At 38.6% G+C, this 18754-nt stretch overlaps 1 protein-coding gene across 1 annotated transcript in view; it reads right to left on the bottom strand.

Moving 5' to 3' along the window:
* Positions 1-18754, bottom strand: part of ATP2B3 (ATPase plasma membrane Ca2+ transporting 3) — a 287085-nt gene that overhangs the window by 212162 nt on the left and 56169 nt on the right. The window lies entirely within an intron of this gene.

Here is an 18754-nt window from a genome sequence, read left to right as displayed (position 1 = left end):
TTACCACTTAATCTATGATTGCTTTAAATCGATATATCTATATGTGTACTGAGCCAAGCTATATTTAAATAAACACAAGCTGCTGCAGCAGTTCAAGTAATGTTTTTGGTTAGTGTGTCTCTACATATACAGAGCCCAGCTGATACAGCCGTAACAGTGTAATCTGGAGTTGCCACTTTAACTACGGTTTCTAGGTCATATTCTTTTAGCCAGTGTCTCTAAATCATAATATGTTTTTGCATAACAAGTCTTTTTGCAGTTAAAAATTGCAGATTGGGTATTAAGGAATACCCTCCCTTGACATGTTTCGCCGAATAGGTCTCGGCTTTTTCAAAAGGTGACGCTCACCGGCGTCTGCGGGTATTTATACACTAAACCCCGCCCTCTCTAGCTACTTGACCAATCTGGTACTCAGAGAGTTTTATCATATATGTAATTGGCCTGGGAGTTCATATGGGAGGCGGAGATCGAATTTGGAGTGACACAATGTCATTTTGGACCAAGAAAAGAAAAGCTTACTATTTTAAGATCATTGTATCTCATTTCTTAGATACTGTTTCTACTTATATTAACAGTGTTACTGTGAGTTTTTATATATTTTCGATCACCTAGTTTGTGCTTGTATTAGGAGTATTATATGAATTGTATTTCATTTATTATTTATTGAGAATCTGTCTTCCAATCTTGTTGTATATTATACTCATCTCTTTATATGTAGAAAGGTTGGTTAATACATATCTAACTGTTGTACTCATTACCTGATGTAAATAAACATGAATTCCCCTGTTTTATATTCAAATGTGTCAAATCTTGATTAATACTAATGTAAATCACATATATCAGTCACTATAATATAATTGACTGATATGATTCATGATGTAAATTTCTTTGATTATTGTAAGCTGGTTTAACCCCAGTAAGGGTAAAAAACATAAAGTGTAAAAGAATTGTGTGTATTAAAGTTGTGAAAAGTGAATTTTACAGGGTTGTGTGTATGAATATCAATGTTACTGGTATACCAACATTGAAATACAGAGATTAAAAAATGGACACTACAATAGTGTCAATTGTGTAATGTGCAAAAGTGTATGTAAAGAGATAGTTCTATTTAAAGAATTATGTAAGATGATACAATTATGTGTCATTGTGTGTAGACTTTTAAACCAAACAAAACCAGTGAGGTGATTCAACTAGAGGTGAGGACAATACAAATAATTACTTATGGGAAAAAAAAGGAGGAAAGAAGAAACACTGCTTGGTTATATTAGAAAAAATATATATACCATAAAATCACAAGATCAACACCAAGTGTCATAATAGTCTAAATAAGTAGGATAACAAAATACTTTGTCCTGGTGTTCTTTTAATAGGGTGAGAACGCTTACTGGGATTATTGTTGGTCGAGAGATATGGTTTCATCGTGATTTATTCAATAGCTATCTTATTTCAGGTTAACTTGTATGCAGGAAGAATTATATATATATACAAAATCATCTTCTATGTTACTTTTTTCTGGATATTTAATTCTCCAGACCTATTATACTACGAGTATTATTCTTATTTTATATTTTGTAAAAAGTTGTATTTTATAGAAACATAGAATAGTTATTCTGCTCGTTTTAGAGAATAAATGTAAGAGCTGTTTTTGGTGCAATATCAATTGGTATTAAGACTACATACAACATTAAACTCTATCCATTTATTTCCCCTTTCCAGACATCAAGGACTAACAATCCAAAGCTGTATTGAAAGGGATATAGTAGCTCTCAAACCCTGATTTAAAAATCAAAGCATATGAATTCATTTACAAAATAACAAGTCTGCATAATACTTTAATTAATATAAAAGAATACCAAATGTTTGTACAAGGTCTGTGAAATTATAACACAGAAAAATCACAGTACCAAACTTATAAACTTAATAAGTGGTTAATCCTAAGAATCCACAATTATACCGGAGTGTAGCACAATAAAGATTAGGGGATATTGACTCACTTATTGGCATTAAATTGTGACCGAGTACCTTTACTTTGCACAGTTCACACAAATCTATTATTTATTTTTTAAGTATTATGATAGAACTTTTTATAACCAATCCAAACAGACAGGATGCACCAGCAATTAAGAGGTGTGTTGTAAGAATCATACAACTTTCTAACATAATTTATAGTTAGAAAATATTTTATAGATTAACTGATGAATTCACACAACCAATTGGACAATCACACACAAAAATAAGGTGCATGATTGCAAGACCATTCTTTAACTCAGAATTATTTTGTTCAAGTGTAATAACACAAAGCTATTTGGGCACACTAACTTACCTAGTAAATTATACTGGTGAATAGTTAATGAACACATATAATCACAGGATCATGATATAAAAACCAGTGGTAATCAACAAAAAGATAAAGAAGATCTAGATGTGCCAGGTGTAAGACATCTTAAAGCTACAATATCCTGAATAACAGCCAATACAATCAGTGTCAAGCATATACAAGCACTGACCAATACATCTCTTTATTTCCTTTGGAAAGTAAAGGATAACCCTATACTGATCACCAGTAGAGCAGAAAACCAATACAAATGTTGTGTTCTCAATTCTGGAGTGCACTTCAGATATCTGATCAACGGTTTACTAGTACCAGTGCCCTAACTTTATTAAATTTTAAGCAAGTTTAAATCACTGTACACACATACACATACATTTATTTTATAAATATGAATACACAATAAAAGTTATGTTTTAATGAACTAAACCCTAACTCTTTCCAGAATGATGTTTCTTTACTAAGGGGTAGTTGAAGTGCTATTAAAGTGCATTCTTTTGAGTCTAAACCCCTTGGGGATTCTTTTGACTTAATGTGGCAATTGTATTGTGCACAAGCACTCTAGCTCATAAGAAATTAAATAAATATATAATTGAGCATACCCGTAATATATTTTTGTAGTGCTATTGTTTCCCCTTTTCACTTGTACTAGTTACATTTTATTAACCCCTAATCTGCCTTCCCTAACATCGCCGACACCTACCTACATTTATTAACCCCTAATCTGCCGCCCACAACGTCGCCGCTACTATATTAAATTTATTAACCCCTAAACCTAAGTCTAAACCTAAGTCTAACCCCCCCCTAACTTAAATATAATTTAAATTAAACAAAATAAATTTATCATAATTAAATAAATTAATCCTATTTTAAACTAAATACTTACCAATACAATAAACCCTAAGCTAGCTACAATATAACTAATAGTTACATTGTAGCTAGCTTAGGATTTATATTTATTTTACAGGCAACTTTGTATTTATTTTAACTAGGTACAATAGTTATTAAATAGTTATTAACTATTTAATAACTACCTAGCTAAAATAAGTACAAAAGTACCTGTAAAATAAACCCTAACCTAAGTTACAATTACACCGAACACTACACTATCATTAAACTAATTACTTAAACTACCTACAATTAATTACAATTAAATTAAATAAACTAAATTACTAAAAAAAAACAACACTAAATTACAGAAAAAAAAGAATTACAAGAATTTTAAACTAATTACACCTCACACCTAATCTAATCCCCCTAATAAAATAAAAAAGCCCCCCAAAATAATAAAATTCCCTACCCTATACTAAATTACAAATAGCCCTTAAAAGGGCCTTTTGCGGGGCATTGCCCCAAAGTAATCAGCTCTTTCACCTGTAAAAAAATACAATACCCCCCAACATTAAAACCCACCACCCACACACCCAACCCTACTCTAAAACCCACCCAATCCCCCCTTAAAAAAACCTAACACTACCCCCTTGAAGATCACCCTATCTTGAGCCGTCTTCACCCAGCCAGGCACAAGTGGTCCTCCAGAGGGGCAGAAGTCTTCATCCTATCCGGCCAGAAGAGGACATCCAGACCGGCAGAAGGCTTCATCCAGGCGGCATCTTCTATCTTCATCCTTCCGGAGCGGAGCGGGTCCATCTTCAAGACATCCGACGCGGAGCATCCTCTTCATCCGACGGCCGACGACTGAATGACTGATCCTTTAAGTGATGTCATCCAAGATGGCGTCCCTTGAATTCCTATTGGCTGATGCAATCAGCCAATAGGATTGACCTCGCATTCTATTGGCTGATTGGAACAGCCAATAGAATGGAAGCTCAATCCTATTGGCTGATTGGATCAGCCAATCGGATTGAACTTCAATCCTATTTGGCTGATTGCATTAGCCAATAGGATTTTTCCTACCTTAATTCCGATTGGCTGATAGGATTCTATCAGCCAATCAGAATTCAAGGGACGCCATCTTGGATGACTTCACTTAAAGGACCAGTCATTCAGTCGTCGGCCGTCGGATGAAGAGGATGCTCCGCGTCGGATGTCTTGAAGATGGACCCGCTCCGCTCCGGAAGGATGAAGATAGAAGATGCCGCCTGGATGAAGCTTTCTGCCGGTCTGGATGTCCTCTTCTGACCGGATAGGATGAAGACTTCGGACCCTCTGGAGGACCACTTGTGCCCGGCTGGGTGAAGACAGCTCAAGGTAGGGTGATCTTCAAGGGGGTAGTGTTAGGTTTTTTTAAGGGGGGATTGGGTTTTAGAGTAGGGTTGGGTGTGTGGGTGGTGGGTTTTAATGTTGGGGGGGGGGTATTGTATTTTTTTTACAGGTGAAAGAGCTGATTACTTTGGGCAAATGCCCCTTTTAAGGGCTATTTGTAATTTAGTATAGGGTAGGGAATTTTATTATTTTGGGGGGGGGCTTTTTTATTTTATTAGGGGGATTAGATGAGGTGTAATTAGTTTAAAATTCTTGTAATTCTTTTTTTTTCCTGTAATTTAGTGTTGTTTTTTTTTAGTAATTTAGTTTATTTTATTTTATTATAATTAATTGTAGGTAGTTTAGGTAATTAGTTTAATTATAGTGTAGTGTTAGGTGTAATTGTAACTTAGGTTAGGGTTTATTTTACAGTTACTTTTGTACTTATTTTAGCTAGGTAGTTATTAAATAGTTAAATATAAACCCTAAGCTAGATACAATGTAACTATTAGTTATATTGTAGCTAGCTTAGGGTTTATTTTATAGGTAAGTATTTAGTTTTAAATAGGAATAATTTATTTAATTGTAGTAAATTTATTTAGATGTATTTCAATTATATTTAAGTTAGGGGGGTGTTAGGGTTAGGGTTAGACTTAGGTTTAGGGGTTAATAAATTTATAATAGTTGTGGTGACGTTGGCGGCGGCAGATTAGGGGTTAATAAATTTAATATAGTTGCGGCGACGTGGGGGGGGCAGATTAGGGGTTAATAAATATAATGTAGGTGTCGGCGATGTTGGGGGCAGTAGATTAGGGGTTCATAAGTATAATGTAGGTGGCGGTGTTGTCCGGAGTGGCAGATTAGGGGTTAATAATATAATGTAGGTGTCAGCGATAGCGGGGGCGGCAGATTAGGGGTTGATAAGTGTAATATTAGGGGTGTTTAGACTCGGGTTCATGTTAGGGTGTTAGGTGCAGACATAAAATTAATTTTCCCATAGGAAACAATGGGGCTGTGTTAGGAGCTGAACGCTGCTTTTTTGCAGGTGTTAGTTTTTTTTTTCAGCCAGCTCAGCCCCATTGTTTCCTATGGGGAAATCGTGCACGAGCACGTTTTGCCAGTTTACCGCTGACTTAAGCAACGCTGGTATTGAGGTGAGATGTGGAGCTAAATTTTGCTCAACACTCACTTTTCTGAGGCTAACGCCGGCTTGCAGAAAACTCGTAATACCAGCGTTGGCATAAGTGAGGGGTAAGAAAAAAAGGCTCGTTAGCAACGCACCCCTGTTACTGCAAAACTCGTAATCTCGCTGTATGTTAGAAGAGGTTGGCAGTTCTTAACCCAGTTTTATTCCTCCTACACAGCTGTTTCTGTTTCAATTAATGATTGTGTTTTAACCTACATATTAAATTGAGGACCATTAGCCCATGTTTGGTATAATTGTTTAATCATGCACATAACTATATGTCTACAAAACCCCTGAATGTGTACAAGTGTACCTAGAAGAATTTATGATGTTTTGAAGGCAAAGAGTGGTCACACCAAATATTAATTTGATTTAGATTTTCTTCTGTTCATTCACTTTGTATTTTTTTAATTGATAAAAAATAAACTATTAACGATCTTACTTTATAGAATTTATTTACAGAATATATATATATATATATATATATATATATATATATATATATAAAATACATACACACATATATATATATCAGGGCACAAAATTTCCACTTGCCCACTAGCCCTGAATGAGTAGAAACTGAACTGTGGCGAGTAGTGAAATCAACCTTTACTCACTTTTGAAGACTGGGAATTTAAGGGCAGCAGTGGAATTCTGCTGTAAAGATGAAGATTTGGCTTGAAGGTGGAGCTCAGGAGCTGAGAAGAAGCAGGGCTTATATGCAGATGCAGCATTGGGGAGAAAGAACGTCAACAGGTGTGAGTCTTATGTTAGGTAAGTAGGGCCCTGATCTGGCTGATTTGAGGTCTGGGGGCAATAAAAAATGAGGAGATAGGGGAGGCATGTGTAAACAGAGAAGGCTGATTGGTCATTAGCACCAATCAAGTAGCCTTTGGGTTTACTCATGTCGGGATAGTGCACTTTGTCGCGTTCTGTAGTGTTAAATATTTTCACGTGTCTTAATTATTTAGATTCAGTTTGGTTTTTCCTATTCCTGAGGCTGTCTCTCAGATGGTATCTAGAGAATAGTCTAAGCCTGGTAATTACTTTAATCCTTCTTCAAGGTTTAAAAAGTTAAATCCTTTACCTGCTGCTAATATTGAATTGTGGGAAACTGTACTTAAGATTGATGGGGCTATTTCCACTCTGGCTAAGAGTACTACTATCCCTTTGGAAAAGTTTAAAGACCCTTTGGGTAGGAATTTAGAGTCCTTTCATAGAAGGTCTTTTTTACAAGCAGCGTATTTGCTTAGGCTGACTATTTCTATTACTGATGACTCTGCCAGTGAAAATCTTTTGGGTTTACTTAAAAGTGCCAATTCCTTTATTTGTGATGCTGTATTTGATACTATAAAAATCAATATTAAACGCATGTCAGTCCCTGCTAGAAGAGCCTTATAACATAAATCCTGGTCTGCTGACATCTGGTATCTTAATCCAGACTTTTATCTCTTTCTTTTCAGGGAAACAAATGGTTTGGTTCTGATATGGATTCTATCATTTCTACTGTTACTGGTGGTAAAGGGGCTTTTCTTCCTCAGGACAAGAAGTCTAAGGGAAAATCTTAAGCTTCCAATCGTTTTTGTTCCTTTTGTCAGAATAAGGAACAAAAAGTTGACTGCTCTGCTCAGAAGCAAGGCTCATCTGGCCCAGTCTGGAGGCCTAGGGCTAAATGGATCAAGTCAAAGCGGGCCAAGAAATCTATCCCTACTACCAAAACTGCATGAAGGTGCGGCACCCAATCCAGAGGTTCTGGTAGGGGGCAGACTATGCCCATTTCAGGAGGCCTGGTTTCAGTCTGTTTCAGATCCCTAGTTTGGGTTATCGAATAGGATTCAGGACAAGGCCTCCCAAAGGGAGTTTATTTCTGTCAAATGTACCAAGAAATCTCTTAAAGGCTCAAGAGATTTTTCAGTAATTTCAGATCTGGAAACTACGTGAGTGATTGTGTCAGTTCCTTTGCATGAACAGGGGATGGGGTGGGTTTTATTCAATTCTCTTCAATTGTTTCAAAAGTAGTTTCAGTTCTGGATCTGAAAGCTCTGAACAAGTTTGTAAGAATTACTTCATTCAAAATGGAAACTATTTGGACTATTGTGCCTTTTGTTCAGCCAGGTCAGTTTATGTCCACAATAGGTTTAAAGAATGCTTATCTGCATGTTCCAATCCACAGGGAACATTCCCGATTTCTGAGGTTTGCCTTTCTAGACAAGAATTTTCATTTTGTTGCTCTACCATTTGGTCTGGCTACAACTGCAAGAATCTTCACAAAGGTTTTAGGTGTCCTATTGTCTGTGATCAGATCTCAGGGTATTGCAGTGTTTCCCTACCTGGACGATATGATGGTTCAAGCTCCATCGTTTCCTTTAGTAGAATCTCACACCAACAGGTTCAAGCTCCATCGCTTCCTTTAGTAGAATCTCACACCAACAGATTGTTGTTGTTTCTTCAACCACATGACTTTAGCATGAGTTAATCAGATAGTAGCTGAATAATATTAACACTAAAAATAATAACACTAAACTAGTGATAACTTTTACTAGAAGCATTTTTGGCATGTGTATTGGAAATATATTTATTTTCAAAGATTTAATTCATCTATGTGCATTTAAATTTTGATAGGAATGTCCCTCCTAATCAAGAATAGTTTATTTCTATTTAGAATACACCTTACTTTATCAATGAGGTGCAGCATTACTAAGTGGATAGGGAGAAAACCATGAACCCCTAGGGACTTATTGGAAGATAGCTTTTATATAAAGTAATTTAGGATATTAAACTGACTAGCAACATAAGGATTTCACTGTTTACCTTGGCACAAGCCAGTGGTTTTCCCTTCCTCTAGTCCCATAACTGCACTGCACACTTTAGAATTTACAGAAAACTATAGTTTCTAGATGTTTGCCCTGTAAGAGTGTGAGGCTGTGTGCAATGAAAACAAGAAATATTAATAACTAGTGTTAAAGCCCGTGTACCCGGGCCGAAATGTGTAAGGAAAGAAATATACAGAGGCATCGTGCACTTTTATCTTTTGCACTTTTATCTCATTCTTTCCTTTTACACTTTTATCGCCTTTTCTTTAGCACTTTTATCTCCTTTTTCTTTGCACAGGGTATTGTGGTGAATGAAGTGCTCGCTACTACATTCTCCGTAATACTGCGGTTTCTTCTATTCTTGCGGCATAATATATTTGTCTCGTGAAGTCTCTACTGTGCATGACTGCGTTGGACAAACATACCTGGGCCTCCATTACATATGCAGCGTCGCCCGCAAAATCCTCCGCCGCCAGATTTTACGCGATTTTGGTATTACATATACGGCGTAGGATACAAGTTACGTGCGTATATTTCACCCTTCAGACTTATTTTTTTTACCCATAGACTAACATAGAACAGCAGCGCAATTTGGTATCCAATATACAGCGTAAGGACTTACGCGCGCAGAATTCAGAAAATGTACTCCATTCTCATCTCGCCACATATTGCAGGCGCAGCAACCCTTGCACTGACTAAAAAAGCAACGTAACTCCCTGGAAGCCTTAACAAACACATACATTTAAGCAGCATCTCAAGGTTAAAGGGACAATATACTATGATATTGTTTTTTTAAGGTTTATTTGTGTATTTGAAATAGTTTGAAACCACAACATAATCAAATGGATTGAGCTTGTAGGTACTTTATCACATTGTGGACATATACTTGCTTATTTACTTTAGATTTCTTCTCAAAACAATCAACAATACTTGGAGGAGAGAACAATGGGAAATCATAATTGTATTACCTTCATCTCTTTATATATGGGTTTATATATCAATTTTGAATAGCATAATTACATGTTGCATTTTTATATGAAATCGCGGTTCATTTTTACGAGTGTTAGCCTAATTTGCATAAAACTACTCTTTATTGACACTTTCCGTGGATAAAATACAGGCGTAAGTTACTTGCGATGACTAAAATGTGTATTTGCGCACATTTCAGAAGATCGCCAGTTTGTCCTACTTACGCCAGTTTAGCATCTAACGGTGCAGTATATGTAATACCCCGATGTGTGAGGTGAAATTACAGGTGGCGCGGGTTCCCACGCTTGCGCCGAAACCTGCGCCGTATATGTGATCGCGCCCCTGGCCTTTTATTATATAGTATGTGCTGGGCGGAGCAGTGAAGTAGGGGTGCCAGTGAATGCTGTAATAACCTGCATCTCTAAAATATGGGCTAAAAAGAAAACAAATAAAATTAATAAAAATTCACTGTTTGCCAGGTAGTGCATATCTGCACATATGTTGGCCCTGATTCACTTACTGTCACCGCCATTTCTGTGTTATCTTGGGAGCATAGTTGCTGTCATGTTTTTTCTAGACAGTCCCATTTTTTGGCTTCCTGTCCCTGTCCCTTGTTCAATTCAGTCTGTATATAGTTTATAAATATGTGTGCAGTGCAGTACTCCCACCACAGAGGGCGCTGTAGCATTAGTCTCATTGCTTACAGTCTTTTCTTCTGCAGTTTTCTTTATCTTTTATCTTCTGTTACACTGAAGTTTAGCAGTGTGAGGTCAGGTGCCAGGTAAAGGAATGCCATGATATGTGATATTTAATACCAGGGAGGGTAGAATCTGTATTAGTGCTAGCCGGTATGTGCACTCATCTGTTACAATGAAGGTTAGCAGAGTGTAGTCAGGTGCCAGGTAAAGGAAAGCCATGATATGTGATATTTAATACCAGGGAGGGTAGGAGACAAGGGGTGATGAAGCCAGGCATCTCAATAGGGTTGCACAGGTTGGATCATGTGTAATTCCCCCCCCCCCCCCCCCTGTATATACTAAGGCTTTGATGACTTAACACACCAGGCTCTTCATGTGCTGGGACTGGAATTCACAGAAGATACAAAAAAAAAATCTAATTTACTGGGACATTCTATTGCCAGCAATCACTGCAGCAGCAAAGATCAAAACATTAATAGTAACCTTATAAAATGCCACCTACTTGTAAAACTTTCAATAGTGTCTTAGCAAGTCCTCAACATATCTGCATATATTGTTCTCAGCAGCCCCAAGACAGGAGTTAGCAGGTTAAAAATATTAAAGCTTAATATCACTGTCTAATTGCAGGCTGTGTAACATCTATACAAACTAAGGGGCTTTGTGGTGTCCTGCTATACAGATACTAAAGGGTTAATCATTTAACCCTTGCTTATTTTGGTACTTGCTGTAAAGTTATTCTTCCCATGTCAGCTATGTGCTTGAGGGTAAGGGAGGTGATGAGGAGCTTGATGCTTTAACCAGCATTAAAGGGCTATGACAAAATTGTGTTTCATGTCCATTTAATAGCTTTAAAAATATTCTAAAAACTCATCAATTCGTATGTTAGTACATCACTTTAAATATAAATATGGCACATAAACAATATAACATTCCATTTGGGGTTTTTTTGCTCTTCAAATAAGGGGGAATTTCCGAATTGTGTATGATCTTGGTCATAACTTGAATTCAAATAAAGAGTTATTGATATACTTAGCAGATTACTGCATTAACAAAAGCTTTTTTTTCAGACAAATCCCACCAGCTTACACACGTTACTGCTTAAGGGTGTACACACGTTACTGCCTGATCTCTACAGATTAGGCCAACTACAGCTCTATCTACACAGAAAGCTGCCACTCAATTGACAGCACCTATGCAGGAATATAATCAAGGAGGTAGATGCAGAAAATACCCAGCCAGGCAATGCCTTGTTGCAATGCCAGCAACTCGTTAACAAATGGCACTGCTGCAATATACATTACAATATAATGCTAAAAAAAAACAAAGATGTTGTGTGATTTCTCTACATCACGGCAAGCTTTTGATAATCAGGCTTGTGTGTGGTTTAAAGGGACAGTATACACCAATTTTCATATACCTGCATGTAATAGACACTACTATAAAGAATAATATGCACAGATACTGATATAAAAATCCAGTATAAAACCTTTTAAAAACTTACTTAGAAGCTCCCAGTTTAGCACTGTTGAAAAGTTAGCTGGAACACCAACCGAAAGTGGTTGTATAGCAAAAAAAGCAGACACTCCCCCCCTCCCTCTGCATATGAAAAGACCCTGCACAAACAGAAGCAAGCTGGAGTAGGTATACATCAGTATTCTCCTAAAACGATGGGGCTTGGTTAGGAGTCTGAAAATCAGCACAATGTTTTTTAAAAACCTGTAAGGGCTATATAAATTTATCATCTACAAAATATTTATGCAAAGAAAAATCTAGTGTATAATGTCCCTTTAATATGCTTTAAACTTAATTTCACACCATAGGTTGCCAGCTAACAAAAAAAAAAAAACATTAAGCACATTTTATCTCCTTTAATGGAATCGATCAAAGATTTTATCAAATCCCAGGAGCCATTGCATTATTGGAAATGAATGTGTCTTGCTGTGCATAATCTAAAAATGTGCATAGACAGCTTTTCCCTAATAGAGGTCTAGATTACGATTGGCGTGCTAACTGCTGAACGCAAACAAAAAGGGGTTTATCCTGGCTCTTTGTGTGCGTCGGAAGTGGCACGCATATTATGGGTTGAAAGTAAACGCGTTTGCTGTTACCTGAGACAAAAAGGTTCAAAATTAAAACAGAATTTATATTTACCTGATAAATTTCTTTCTCCTACGGTGTATCCGGTCCACGGCTTCATCCTTACTTGTGGGATATTCTCTTCCCCTACAGGAAGTGGCAAAGAGAGCACACAGCAGAGCTGTCCATATAGCTCCCCTCAGGCTCCGCCCCCCCCAGTCATTCAACCGACGGTTAGGAGAAAAAGGAGAATCATAAGGTGCAGTGGTGACTGTAGTTTACAAAAAATAAATTAAAACCTGACCAAAATGCCAGGGCGGGCCGTGGACCGGATACACCGTAGGAGAAAGAAATTTATCAGGTAAACATAAATTCTGTTTTCTCCTACATTGGTGTATCCGGTCCACGGCTTCATCCTTACTTGTGGGAACCAATACCAAAGCTTTAGGACACGGATGAAGGGAGGGAACAAGTCAGGTAACCTAAACGGAAGGCACCACTGCTTGCAAAACCTTTCTCCCAAAAATAGCCTCAGAAGAAGCAAAAGTAATGAATTTGTAAAATTTGGCAAACGTATGCAGTGAAGACCAAGTCGCTGCCTTACAAATCTGTTCAACAGAAGCCTCATTCTTGGAAGCCCATGTGGAAGCCACAGCTCTAGTAGAGTGAGCTGTAATTCGTTCAGGAGGCTGCCTTCCAGCAGTCTCATAAGCCAACCGGATGATGCTTTTCAGCCAGAAAGACAGAGAGGTCGCAGTCGCCTTTTGACTTCTCCTCTTGCCAGAATAGACGACAAACAAGGACGATGTTTGTCTGAAGTCTTTAGTTGCTTTTAGATAAAACTTTAAAGCACGAACCCCATCAAGATGGTGTAACAGATGTTCCTTGTTAGAAACTGGATTAGCACACAGAGAAGGAACAACTATTTCCTGGTTGATATTCTTATTGGAAACCACTTTTGGAAGAAAACCAGGTTTGGTACGTAAAACGACCTTATCTGTATGAAACACCAGATAGGGTGAATTACACTGCAAAGCAGACAATTCAGAAACTCTTCTAGCAGAAGAAATAGCTACAAAAAAACAAAACTTTCCAAGATAGTAACTTAATATCTATGGAATGTAGAGGTTCAAACGGAACCCCTTGAAGAACTGAAAGAACTAAATTTAGACTCCATGGAGGAGCCACAGGTCTGTAGACAGGCTTGATTCTGACTAAAGCCTGTACAAACCCTGAATATCTGGCATGGCTGCCAGACGCTTGTGTAACCAAACAGACAGAGCAGATATCTGTCCCTTAAAAGAACTAGCTGACAGACCTTTCTCCAATCCTTCTTGGAGAAAAGATAGTATCCTTGGAATCCTAATCTTACTCCATGAGTAACCCTTGGATTCGCACCAGCAAAGATATTTCCGCCATATCTTATGGTAAATTTTCCTGGTGACAGGCTTTCTAGCCTGGATCAGAGTATCTATAACTGATTCCGAAACCCCACGTTTAGCTAGAATCAAGCGTTCAATCTCCAAGCAGTCAGTTGCAGAGAAACTAGGTTTGGATGTTCGAATCGACCTTGAATTAGAAGGTCCTGCCTCAAAGGCAGCTTCCATGGTGGAACCGATGACATATTCACCAGGTCTGCATACCAAGTCCTGCGTGGCCACGCAGGAGCTATTAGAATTACCGAAGCCTTCTCCTGCTTGATCCTGGCTACTAGCCAGGGGAGAAGGGAAAACGGTGGAAAGACATAAGCTAGATTGAATGACCAAGGCGCTACTAAGGTATCTACCAATGTCGCCTTGGGATCCCTGGACCTGGACCCGTAACGTGTAACTTTGAAGTTCTGACGTGACGCCATCAGATCCAGATCTGTAATGCCCCATAGCTGGGTCAGCTGAGCAAAAAAACCTCCGGGTGGAGTTCCCACTCCCCCGGATGGAAAGTCTGAAGACTCAGATAATCCGCTTCCCAGTTGTCCACTCCTGGGATGTGAATTGCTGATAGATGGCAGGAGTGATCCTCTGCCCATTTGATGATCTTGGATACCTCCCTCATCGCCAGGGAACTCTCTGTTCCCCCCTGATGATTGATGTACGCAACAGTCGTCAAGTTGTCCAACTGAAAACTGATGAATTTGGCCTCCGCTAGTTGAGGCCATGCCCGGAGCGCATTGAATATCGCTCTCAATTCCAAAATGTTTATCGGGAGAAGAAATTTTTCCCGAGACCATAGACCCTGAACCTTCAGGGACTTCCAGACCGTGCCCCAGCCTAAGAGGCTGGCGTCGGTCGTGACAATGATCCACTTCGGTCTTCGGAAACTCATTCCCTGAGACAGGTGATCCTGAGACAACCACCAGAGGTGTGAGTCTCTGGTTTGCTGGTCCATCTGAATCTGGGGAGAAAAATCTGCATAATCCCCATTTCATTGTTTGAGCATGCACAGTTGCAATGGTCTTAAATGAATTCGAGCAAAAGGAACCACGTCCATTGCCGCAACCATTAGTCCTGTTACCTCCATGCACTGAGCTATGGAGGGTTGAGGAATGGATTGAAGAACTTGACAAGTGTTCAAAAGTTTTAGTTTCCTGACCTCTGTCAGAAAGATTTTCATTTCTACCGAGTCTATTATTGTTCCCAGGAAGGGAACCCTTGTGAACGGGGACAGAGAACTTTTTTCTATGTTCACCTTCCACCTGTGAGACCTTAGAAAGGCTAGAACAATGTCCGTATGAGCCCTTGCTTTGTGAAAAGACGACGCCTGTATTAAATGTCATCTAGTTAAGGTGCTACTGCAATGCCCCTTGGCCTTAGCACCGCTAGAAGGGACCCTAGCACCTTTGTGAAAATTCTTGGAGCAGTGGCCAATCCGAAGGGAAGAGCCACGAACTGGTAATCCGAATGGTTTCCATTTGGAATGATGGAACTCTGAGTAATTGGTCTAGGATCTTTAAATCCAGAATTGGCCTGAAAGTTCCTTCCTTTTTGGGAACTACAAACAGGTTTGAGTAAAATCCCAGTCCTTGTTCTGCTGTTGGAACTGGGTTTATCACTCCCATTTTTAAAAGGTACTTTACGCAATGTAAGAATGCCTGTCTCTCTATCTGGTCTAAAGATAAGCGAGACAAGTGGAACCTTCCCCTTGGAGGAAGGTCCATGAATTCTAGAAGATACCCCTGAGAGACAATTTCTAGTGCCCAGGGGTCCGGAACATCTCTTGCCCAGGCCTGAGCAAAGAGAGAAAATCTGCCCCCTACTAGATCCGGTCCCGGATCGGGGGCTACCCCTTCATGCTGTCTTGGTAGCAGCAGCAGGTCTTTTGGCCTGTTTACCCTTGTTCCAGCCTTGCAATGGTTTCCATGCTGGTTTGGGCTGGGGTGCGTTACCCTCTTGCCTAGTGGCTGTAGAGGTAGACGCCGGTCCATTCCTGAAATTGCGAAAGGAACGAAAATTAGACTTATTTTTAACTTTGAAAGGTCTATCCTGTGGAAGGGCATGGCCCTTTCCCCCAGTGATATCTGAAATAATTTCTTTCAACTCTGGCCCGAATAGGGTCTTACCTTGAAAGGAATATTAAACAATTTTGTTTTGGACGACACATCCGCCGACCACGATTTTAGTCAAAGCGCTCTACGCGCCACTATTGCGAAACCAGAATTTTTCGCCGCTAATTTAGCTAACTGAAAAGCGGCATCTGTAATGAAAGAATTAGCCAACTTCAGGGCGTGAATTCTATACATGACTTCATCCTAAGAAGTCTCCTTCTGGAGCGAGTTTTCTAATTCCTCAAACCAAAAAGCAGCTGCAGTGGTTACAGGAATAATGCAAGAAATTGGTTGAAGAAGAAAACCTTGTTGAACAAAAATTTTCTTAAATAAACCTTCTAATTTTTTATCCATAGGATCTTTGAAAGCGCCACTGTCTTCTATTGGTATAGTTGTGCGCTTAGCTAGCTTTGAAACTGCCCCCTCTACCTTAGGGACCATCTGCCACGCGTCCCTTCTGGGGTCAACAATGGGGAACATTTTCTTAAATATAGGAGGGGGAACAAAAGGTACACCTGGTTTCTCCCACTCCTTATTCATTATATCCGCCACCCTCTTAGGTATCGGAAACGCATCAGTGTGTACTGGGACCTCTAAGAATTTATCCATTTTACACAATTTTTCTGGGACCACCAAAGGGTCACAATCATCAAGAGTAGCCAGGACCTCCTTAAGTAGAGCACGGAGGTGTTCTAGCTTAAATTTAAATGCTATGGTATCAGGCTCTGCCTGCTGAGAAACTTTTCCTGTGTCAGAAATTTCTCCCTCAGACAAGCCCTCCCTCACCGCCAAGTCAGATTGATGTGAGGGCACTACAGATAAATTATCCTCTGCGTTTACTTGCTCATTTTCTGTATTTAAAACTGAGCAATCACGCTTCCTAGGAAAGCTGGCAGTTTGGATAAAAATGCTGCGATAGAATTATCCATTACAGCCGCTAACTGTTGCATAGTAATCGCAATTGGTGCGCTAGATGTACTGGGCATCGCCTGCGCGGGCATAGCTGGTGTTGACACAGAAGGAGAGGAAAGCAAGCTATTTTCACTACCTTCAGCTAAAGAATCATCTTGGGCTATATTTTTAAGTGTGATTGTACTGTCCTTAAGCTGTTTGGACGCTATGGCACACTTCACACATAAATTTAATGGGGGAACAACCTTGGCCTTTGGACATACAGAACATAGGCTATCTGAAGACTCAGACATGTTTAACAGACTTAAACAGAACTATAATGCAATAAAAATTATATTTGACAAAAACGTTACTGTCTCTTTAAATAATTAAAAAGCACACTTTTTTACTGAAATATCAAAAAACCATGAAATAAACATCCGATTTTAATGAAATTTTCACCACAGAGTCTTAATGCTTTGAAAATATTGCACACAAATTTTAAGATCAATTAACCCCTTAATGCCCAAACCGGAGTTAATAACAGTTAACACACTACAGTACTAGCCACAGCTTCTCACTGTAGCCTTTACCTTCATTAGGGATTATTTTAGCAGGAAATAAGCCTCCCTGGAGTCTTTTATGATGCCTCTTGACTCCCCACATGAAGCTGCATGGATTGCCTAGGCAAAAACAACTGCACAATTTAGGCCTAAAAATTAGGCCTCCTCCCTCTTCATTCTAGAGTGGAGGGGCCTTTCTGACTAGATTTAGATGTCCAAATAAGTGCCAGGCCGAAATTAAACCCCAAAAGTGTTTTAAAGTCTGAAAAAACACCTTATTGATAGTGAAAAACATGTTAAAAAGCAATCGATTTTAAAGCCCACAATAGTGTCAACCAGCATAGAGCCCTAAATATAAGCCATCATTTTATACAGAGTCTATTAGAAAAAAATGGCTCACCAATCCCAGAGGGAATTTCTGTCAGTCTTCTAGCATTACATGGTCTTGTTAAAAAAATGCCTGATCATACCTGAAGCAGTTAAGCCTGCAAACTGTTCCCCCCAACTGATGTTCTCTGGTTAACAGTCCTGCGTGGGAACAGCAATGGATTTTAGTTACTGGTGCTAAAATCATATTCCTCTTAGCAGAAATCTTCATCACTTTCTGCTGTAGAGTAAATAGTACAAACCGGCACTATTTTAAAATAACAAACTCTTGATAGAAGAAATGAACACAGAATTCCCCTGAGCTGTGGTACAGATGCATTAATATACCAGCCCATGCTTGGTCAGTAAAACAAATTGCATGCTTGGCATCAAACTGAAAGTTGGGCACATTTTTGGGATTCTTTTTAATATTTTTCATCTTTTGCAAATTTTGTGTTGCTGATAATGTATTAGAATACACTTTTCTACATCTCTTTAAGGGTTTTAAATGTGAATATTTAGTTAGATAGAACAGAGATACATTTTCGGACATATGTTTTTGACTATTAGTCATACCTTTTTTCACAATGTATTCTTTTATCAATTTTCTTCCTTCTTCTACTTGTCTGAGATAGTCAAATCCTTATTTTTAGTTTTAAACTGGACTTTTAAGTACAACTAAATTGGAAACAAGTTAAGTACAAATTGGCATATGCACTATCCTCTTCAATTAAAGGAATATAAAACCCCAAAATTTTCTTTGATGATTCAGATAGAGCACGACATTTTAAACAAATTTCTAATTTACTTCTATTATAGATTTCTCTTTTTTTCTCTTGTTATTTTGTGTTGAAAAGCAGTGACGTAAGCTTAGGAGTCGGACATATTTGAAGCACTATATGGCAGCAGTTTTGCAAGACTGATATCCTTTTGCAAGAGTACTATTTTCTGCAATATAGTGCTCCAGACACCTACCTAGGGACTCTTCAACAAAGAATATCATGTAAATGAAGCAAATTTGATAATCGAAGTTGGAAACTTTTTGTTTTTAAATTGTGCGCTCCGTCTAAATCACAAAAGAATATTTTTGGGTTTCATATCCCTTTAAATATAACAT

Source organism: Bombina bombina, chromosome 12, assembly GCF_027579735.1.
Source record: "Bombina bombina isolate aBomBom1 chromosome 12, aBomBom1.pri, whole genome shotgun sequence".
Classification (NCBI taxonomy): Eukaryota; Metazoa; Chordata; class Amphibia; order Anura; family Bombinatoridae; genus Bombina; species Bombina bombina.
The sequence above is the reverse complement of the archived record's forward strand: the minus strand, read 5'-3'. Positions and strand labels throughout refer to the sequence as shown.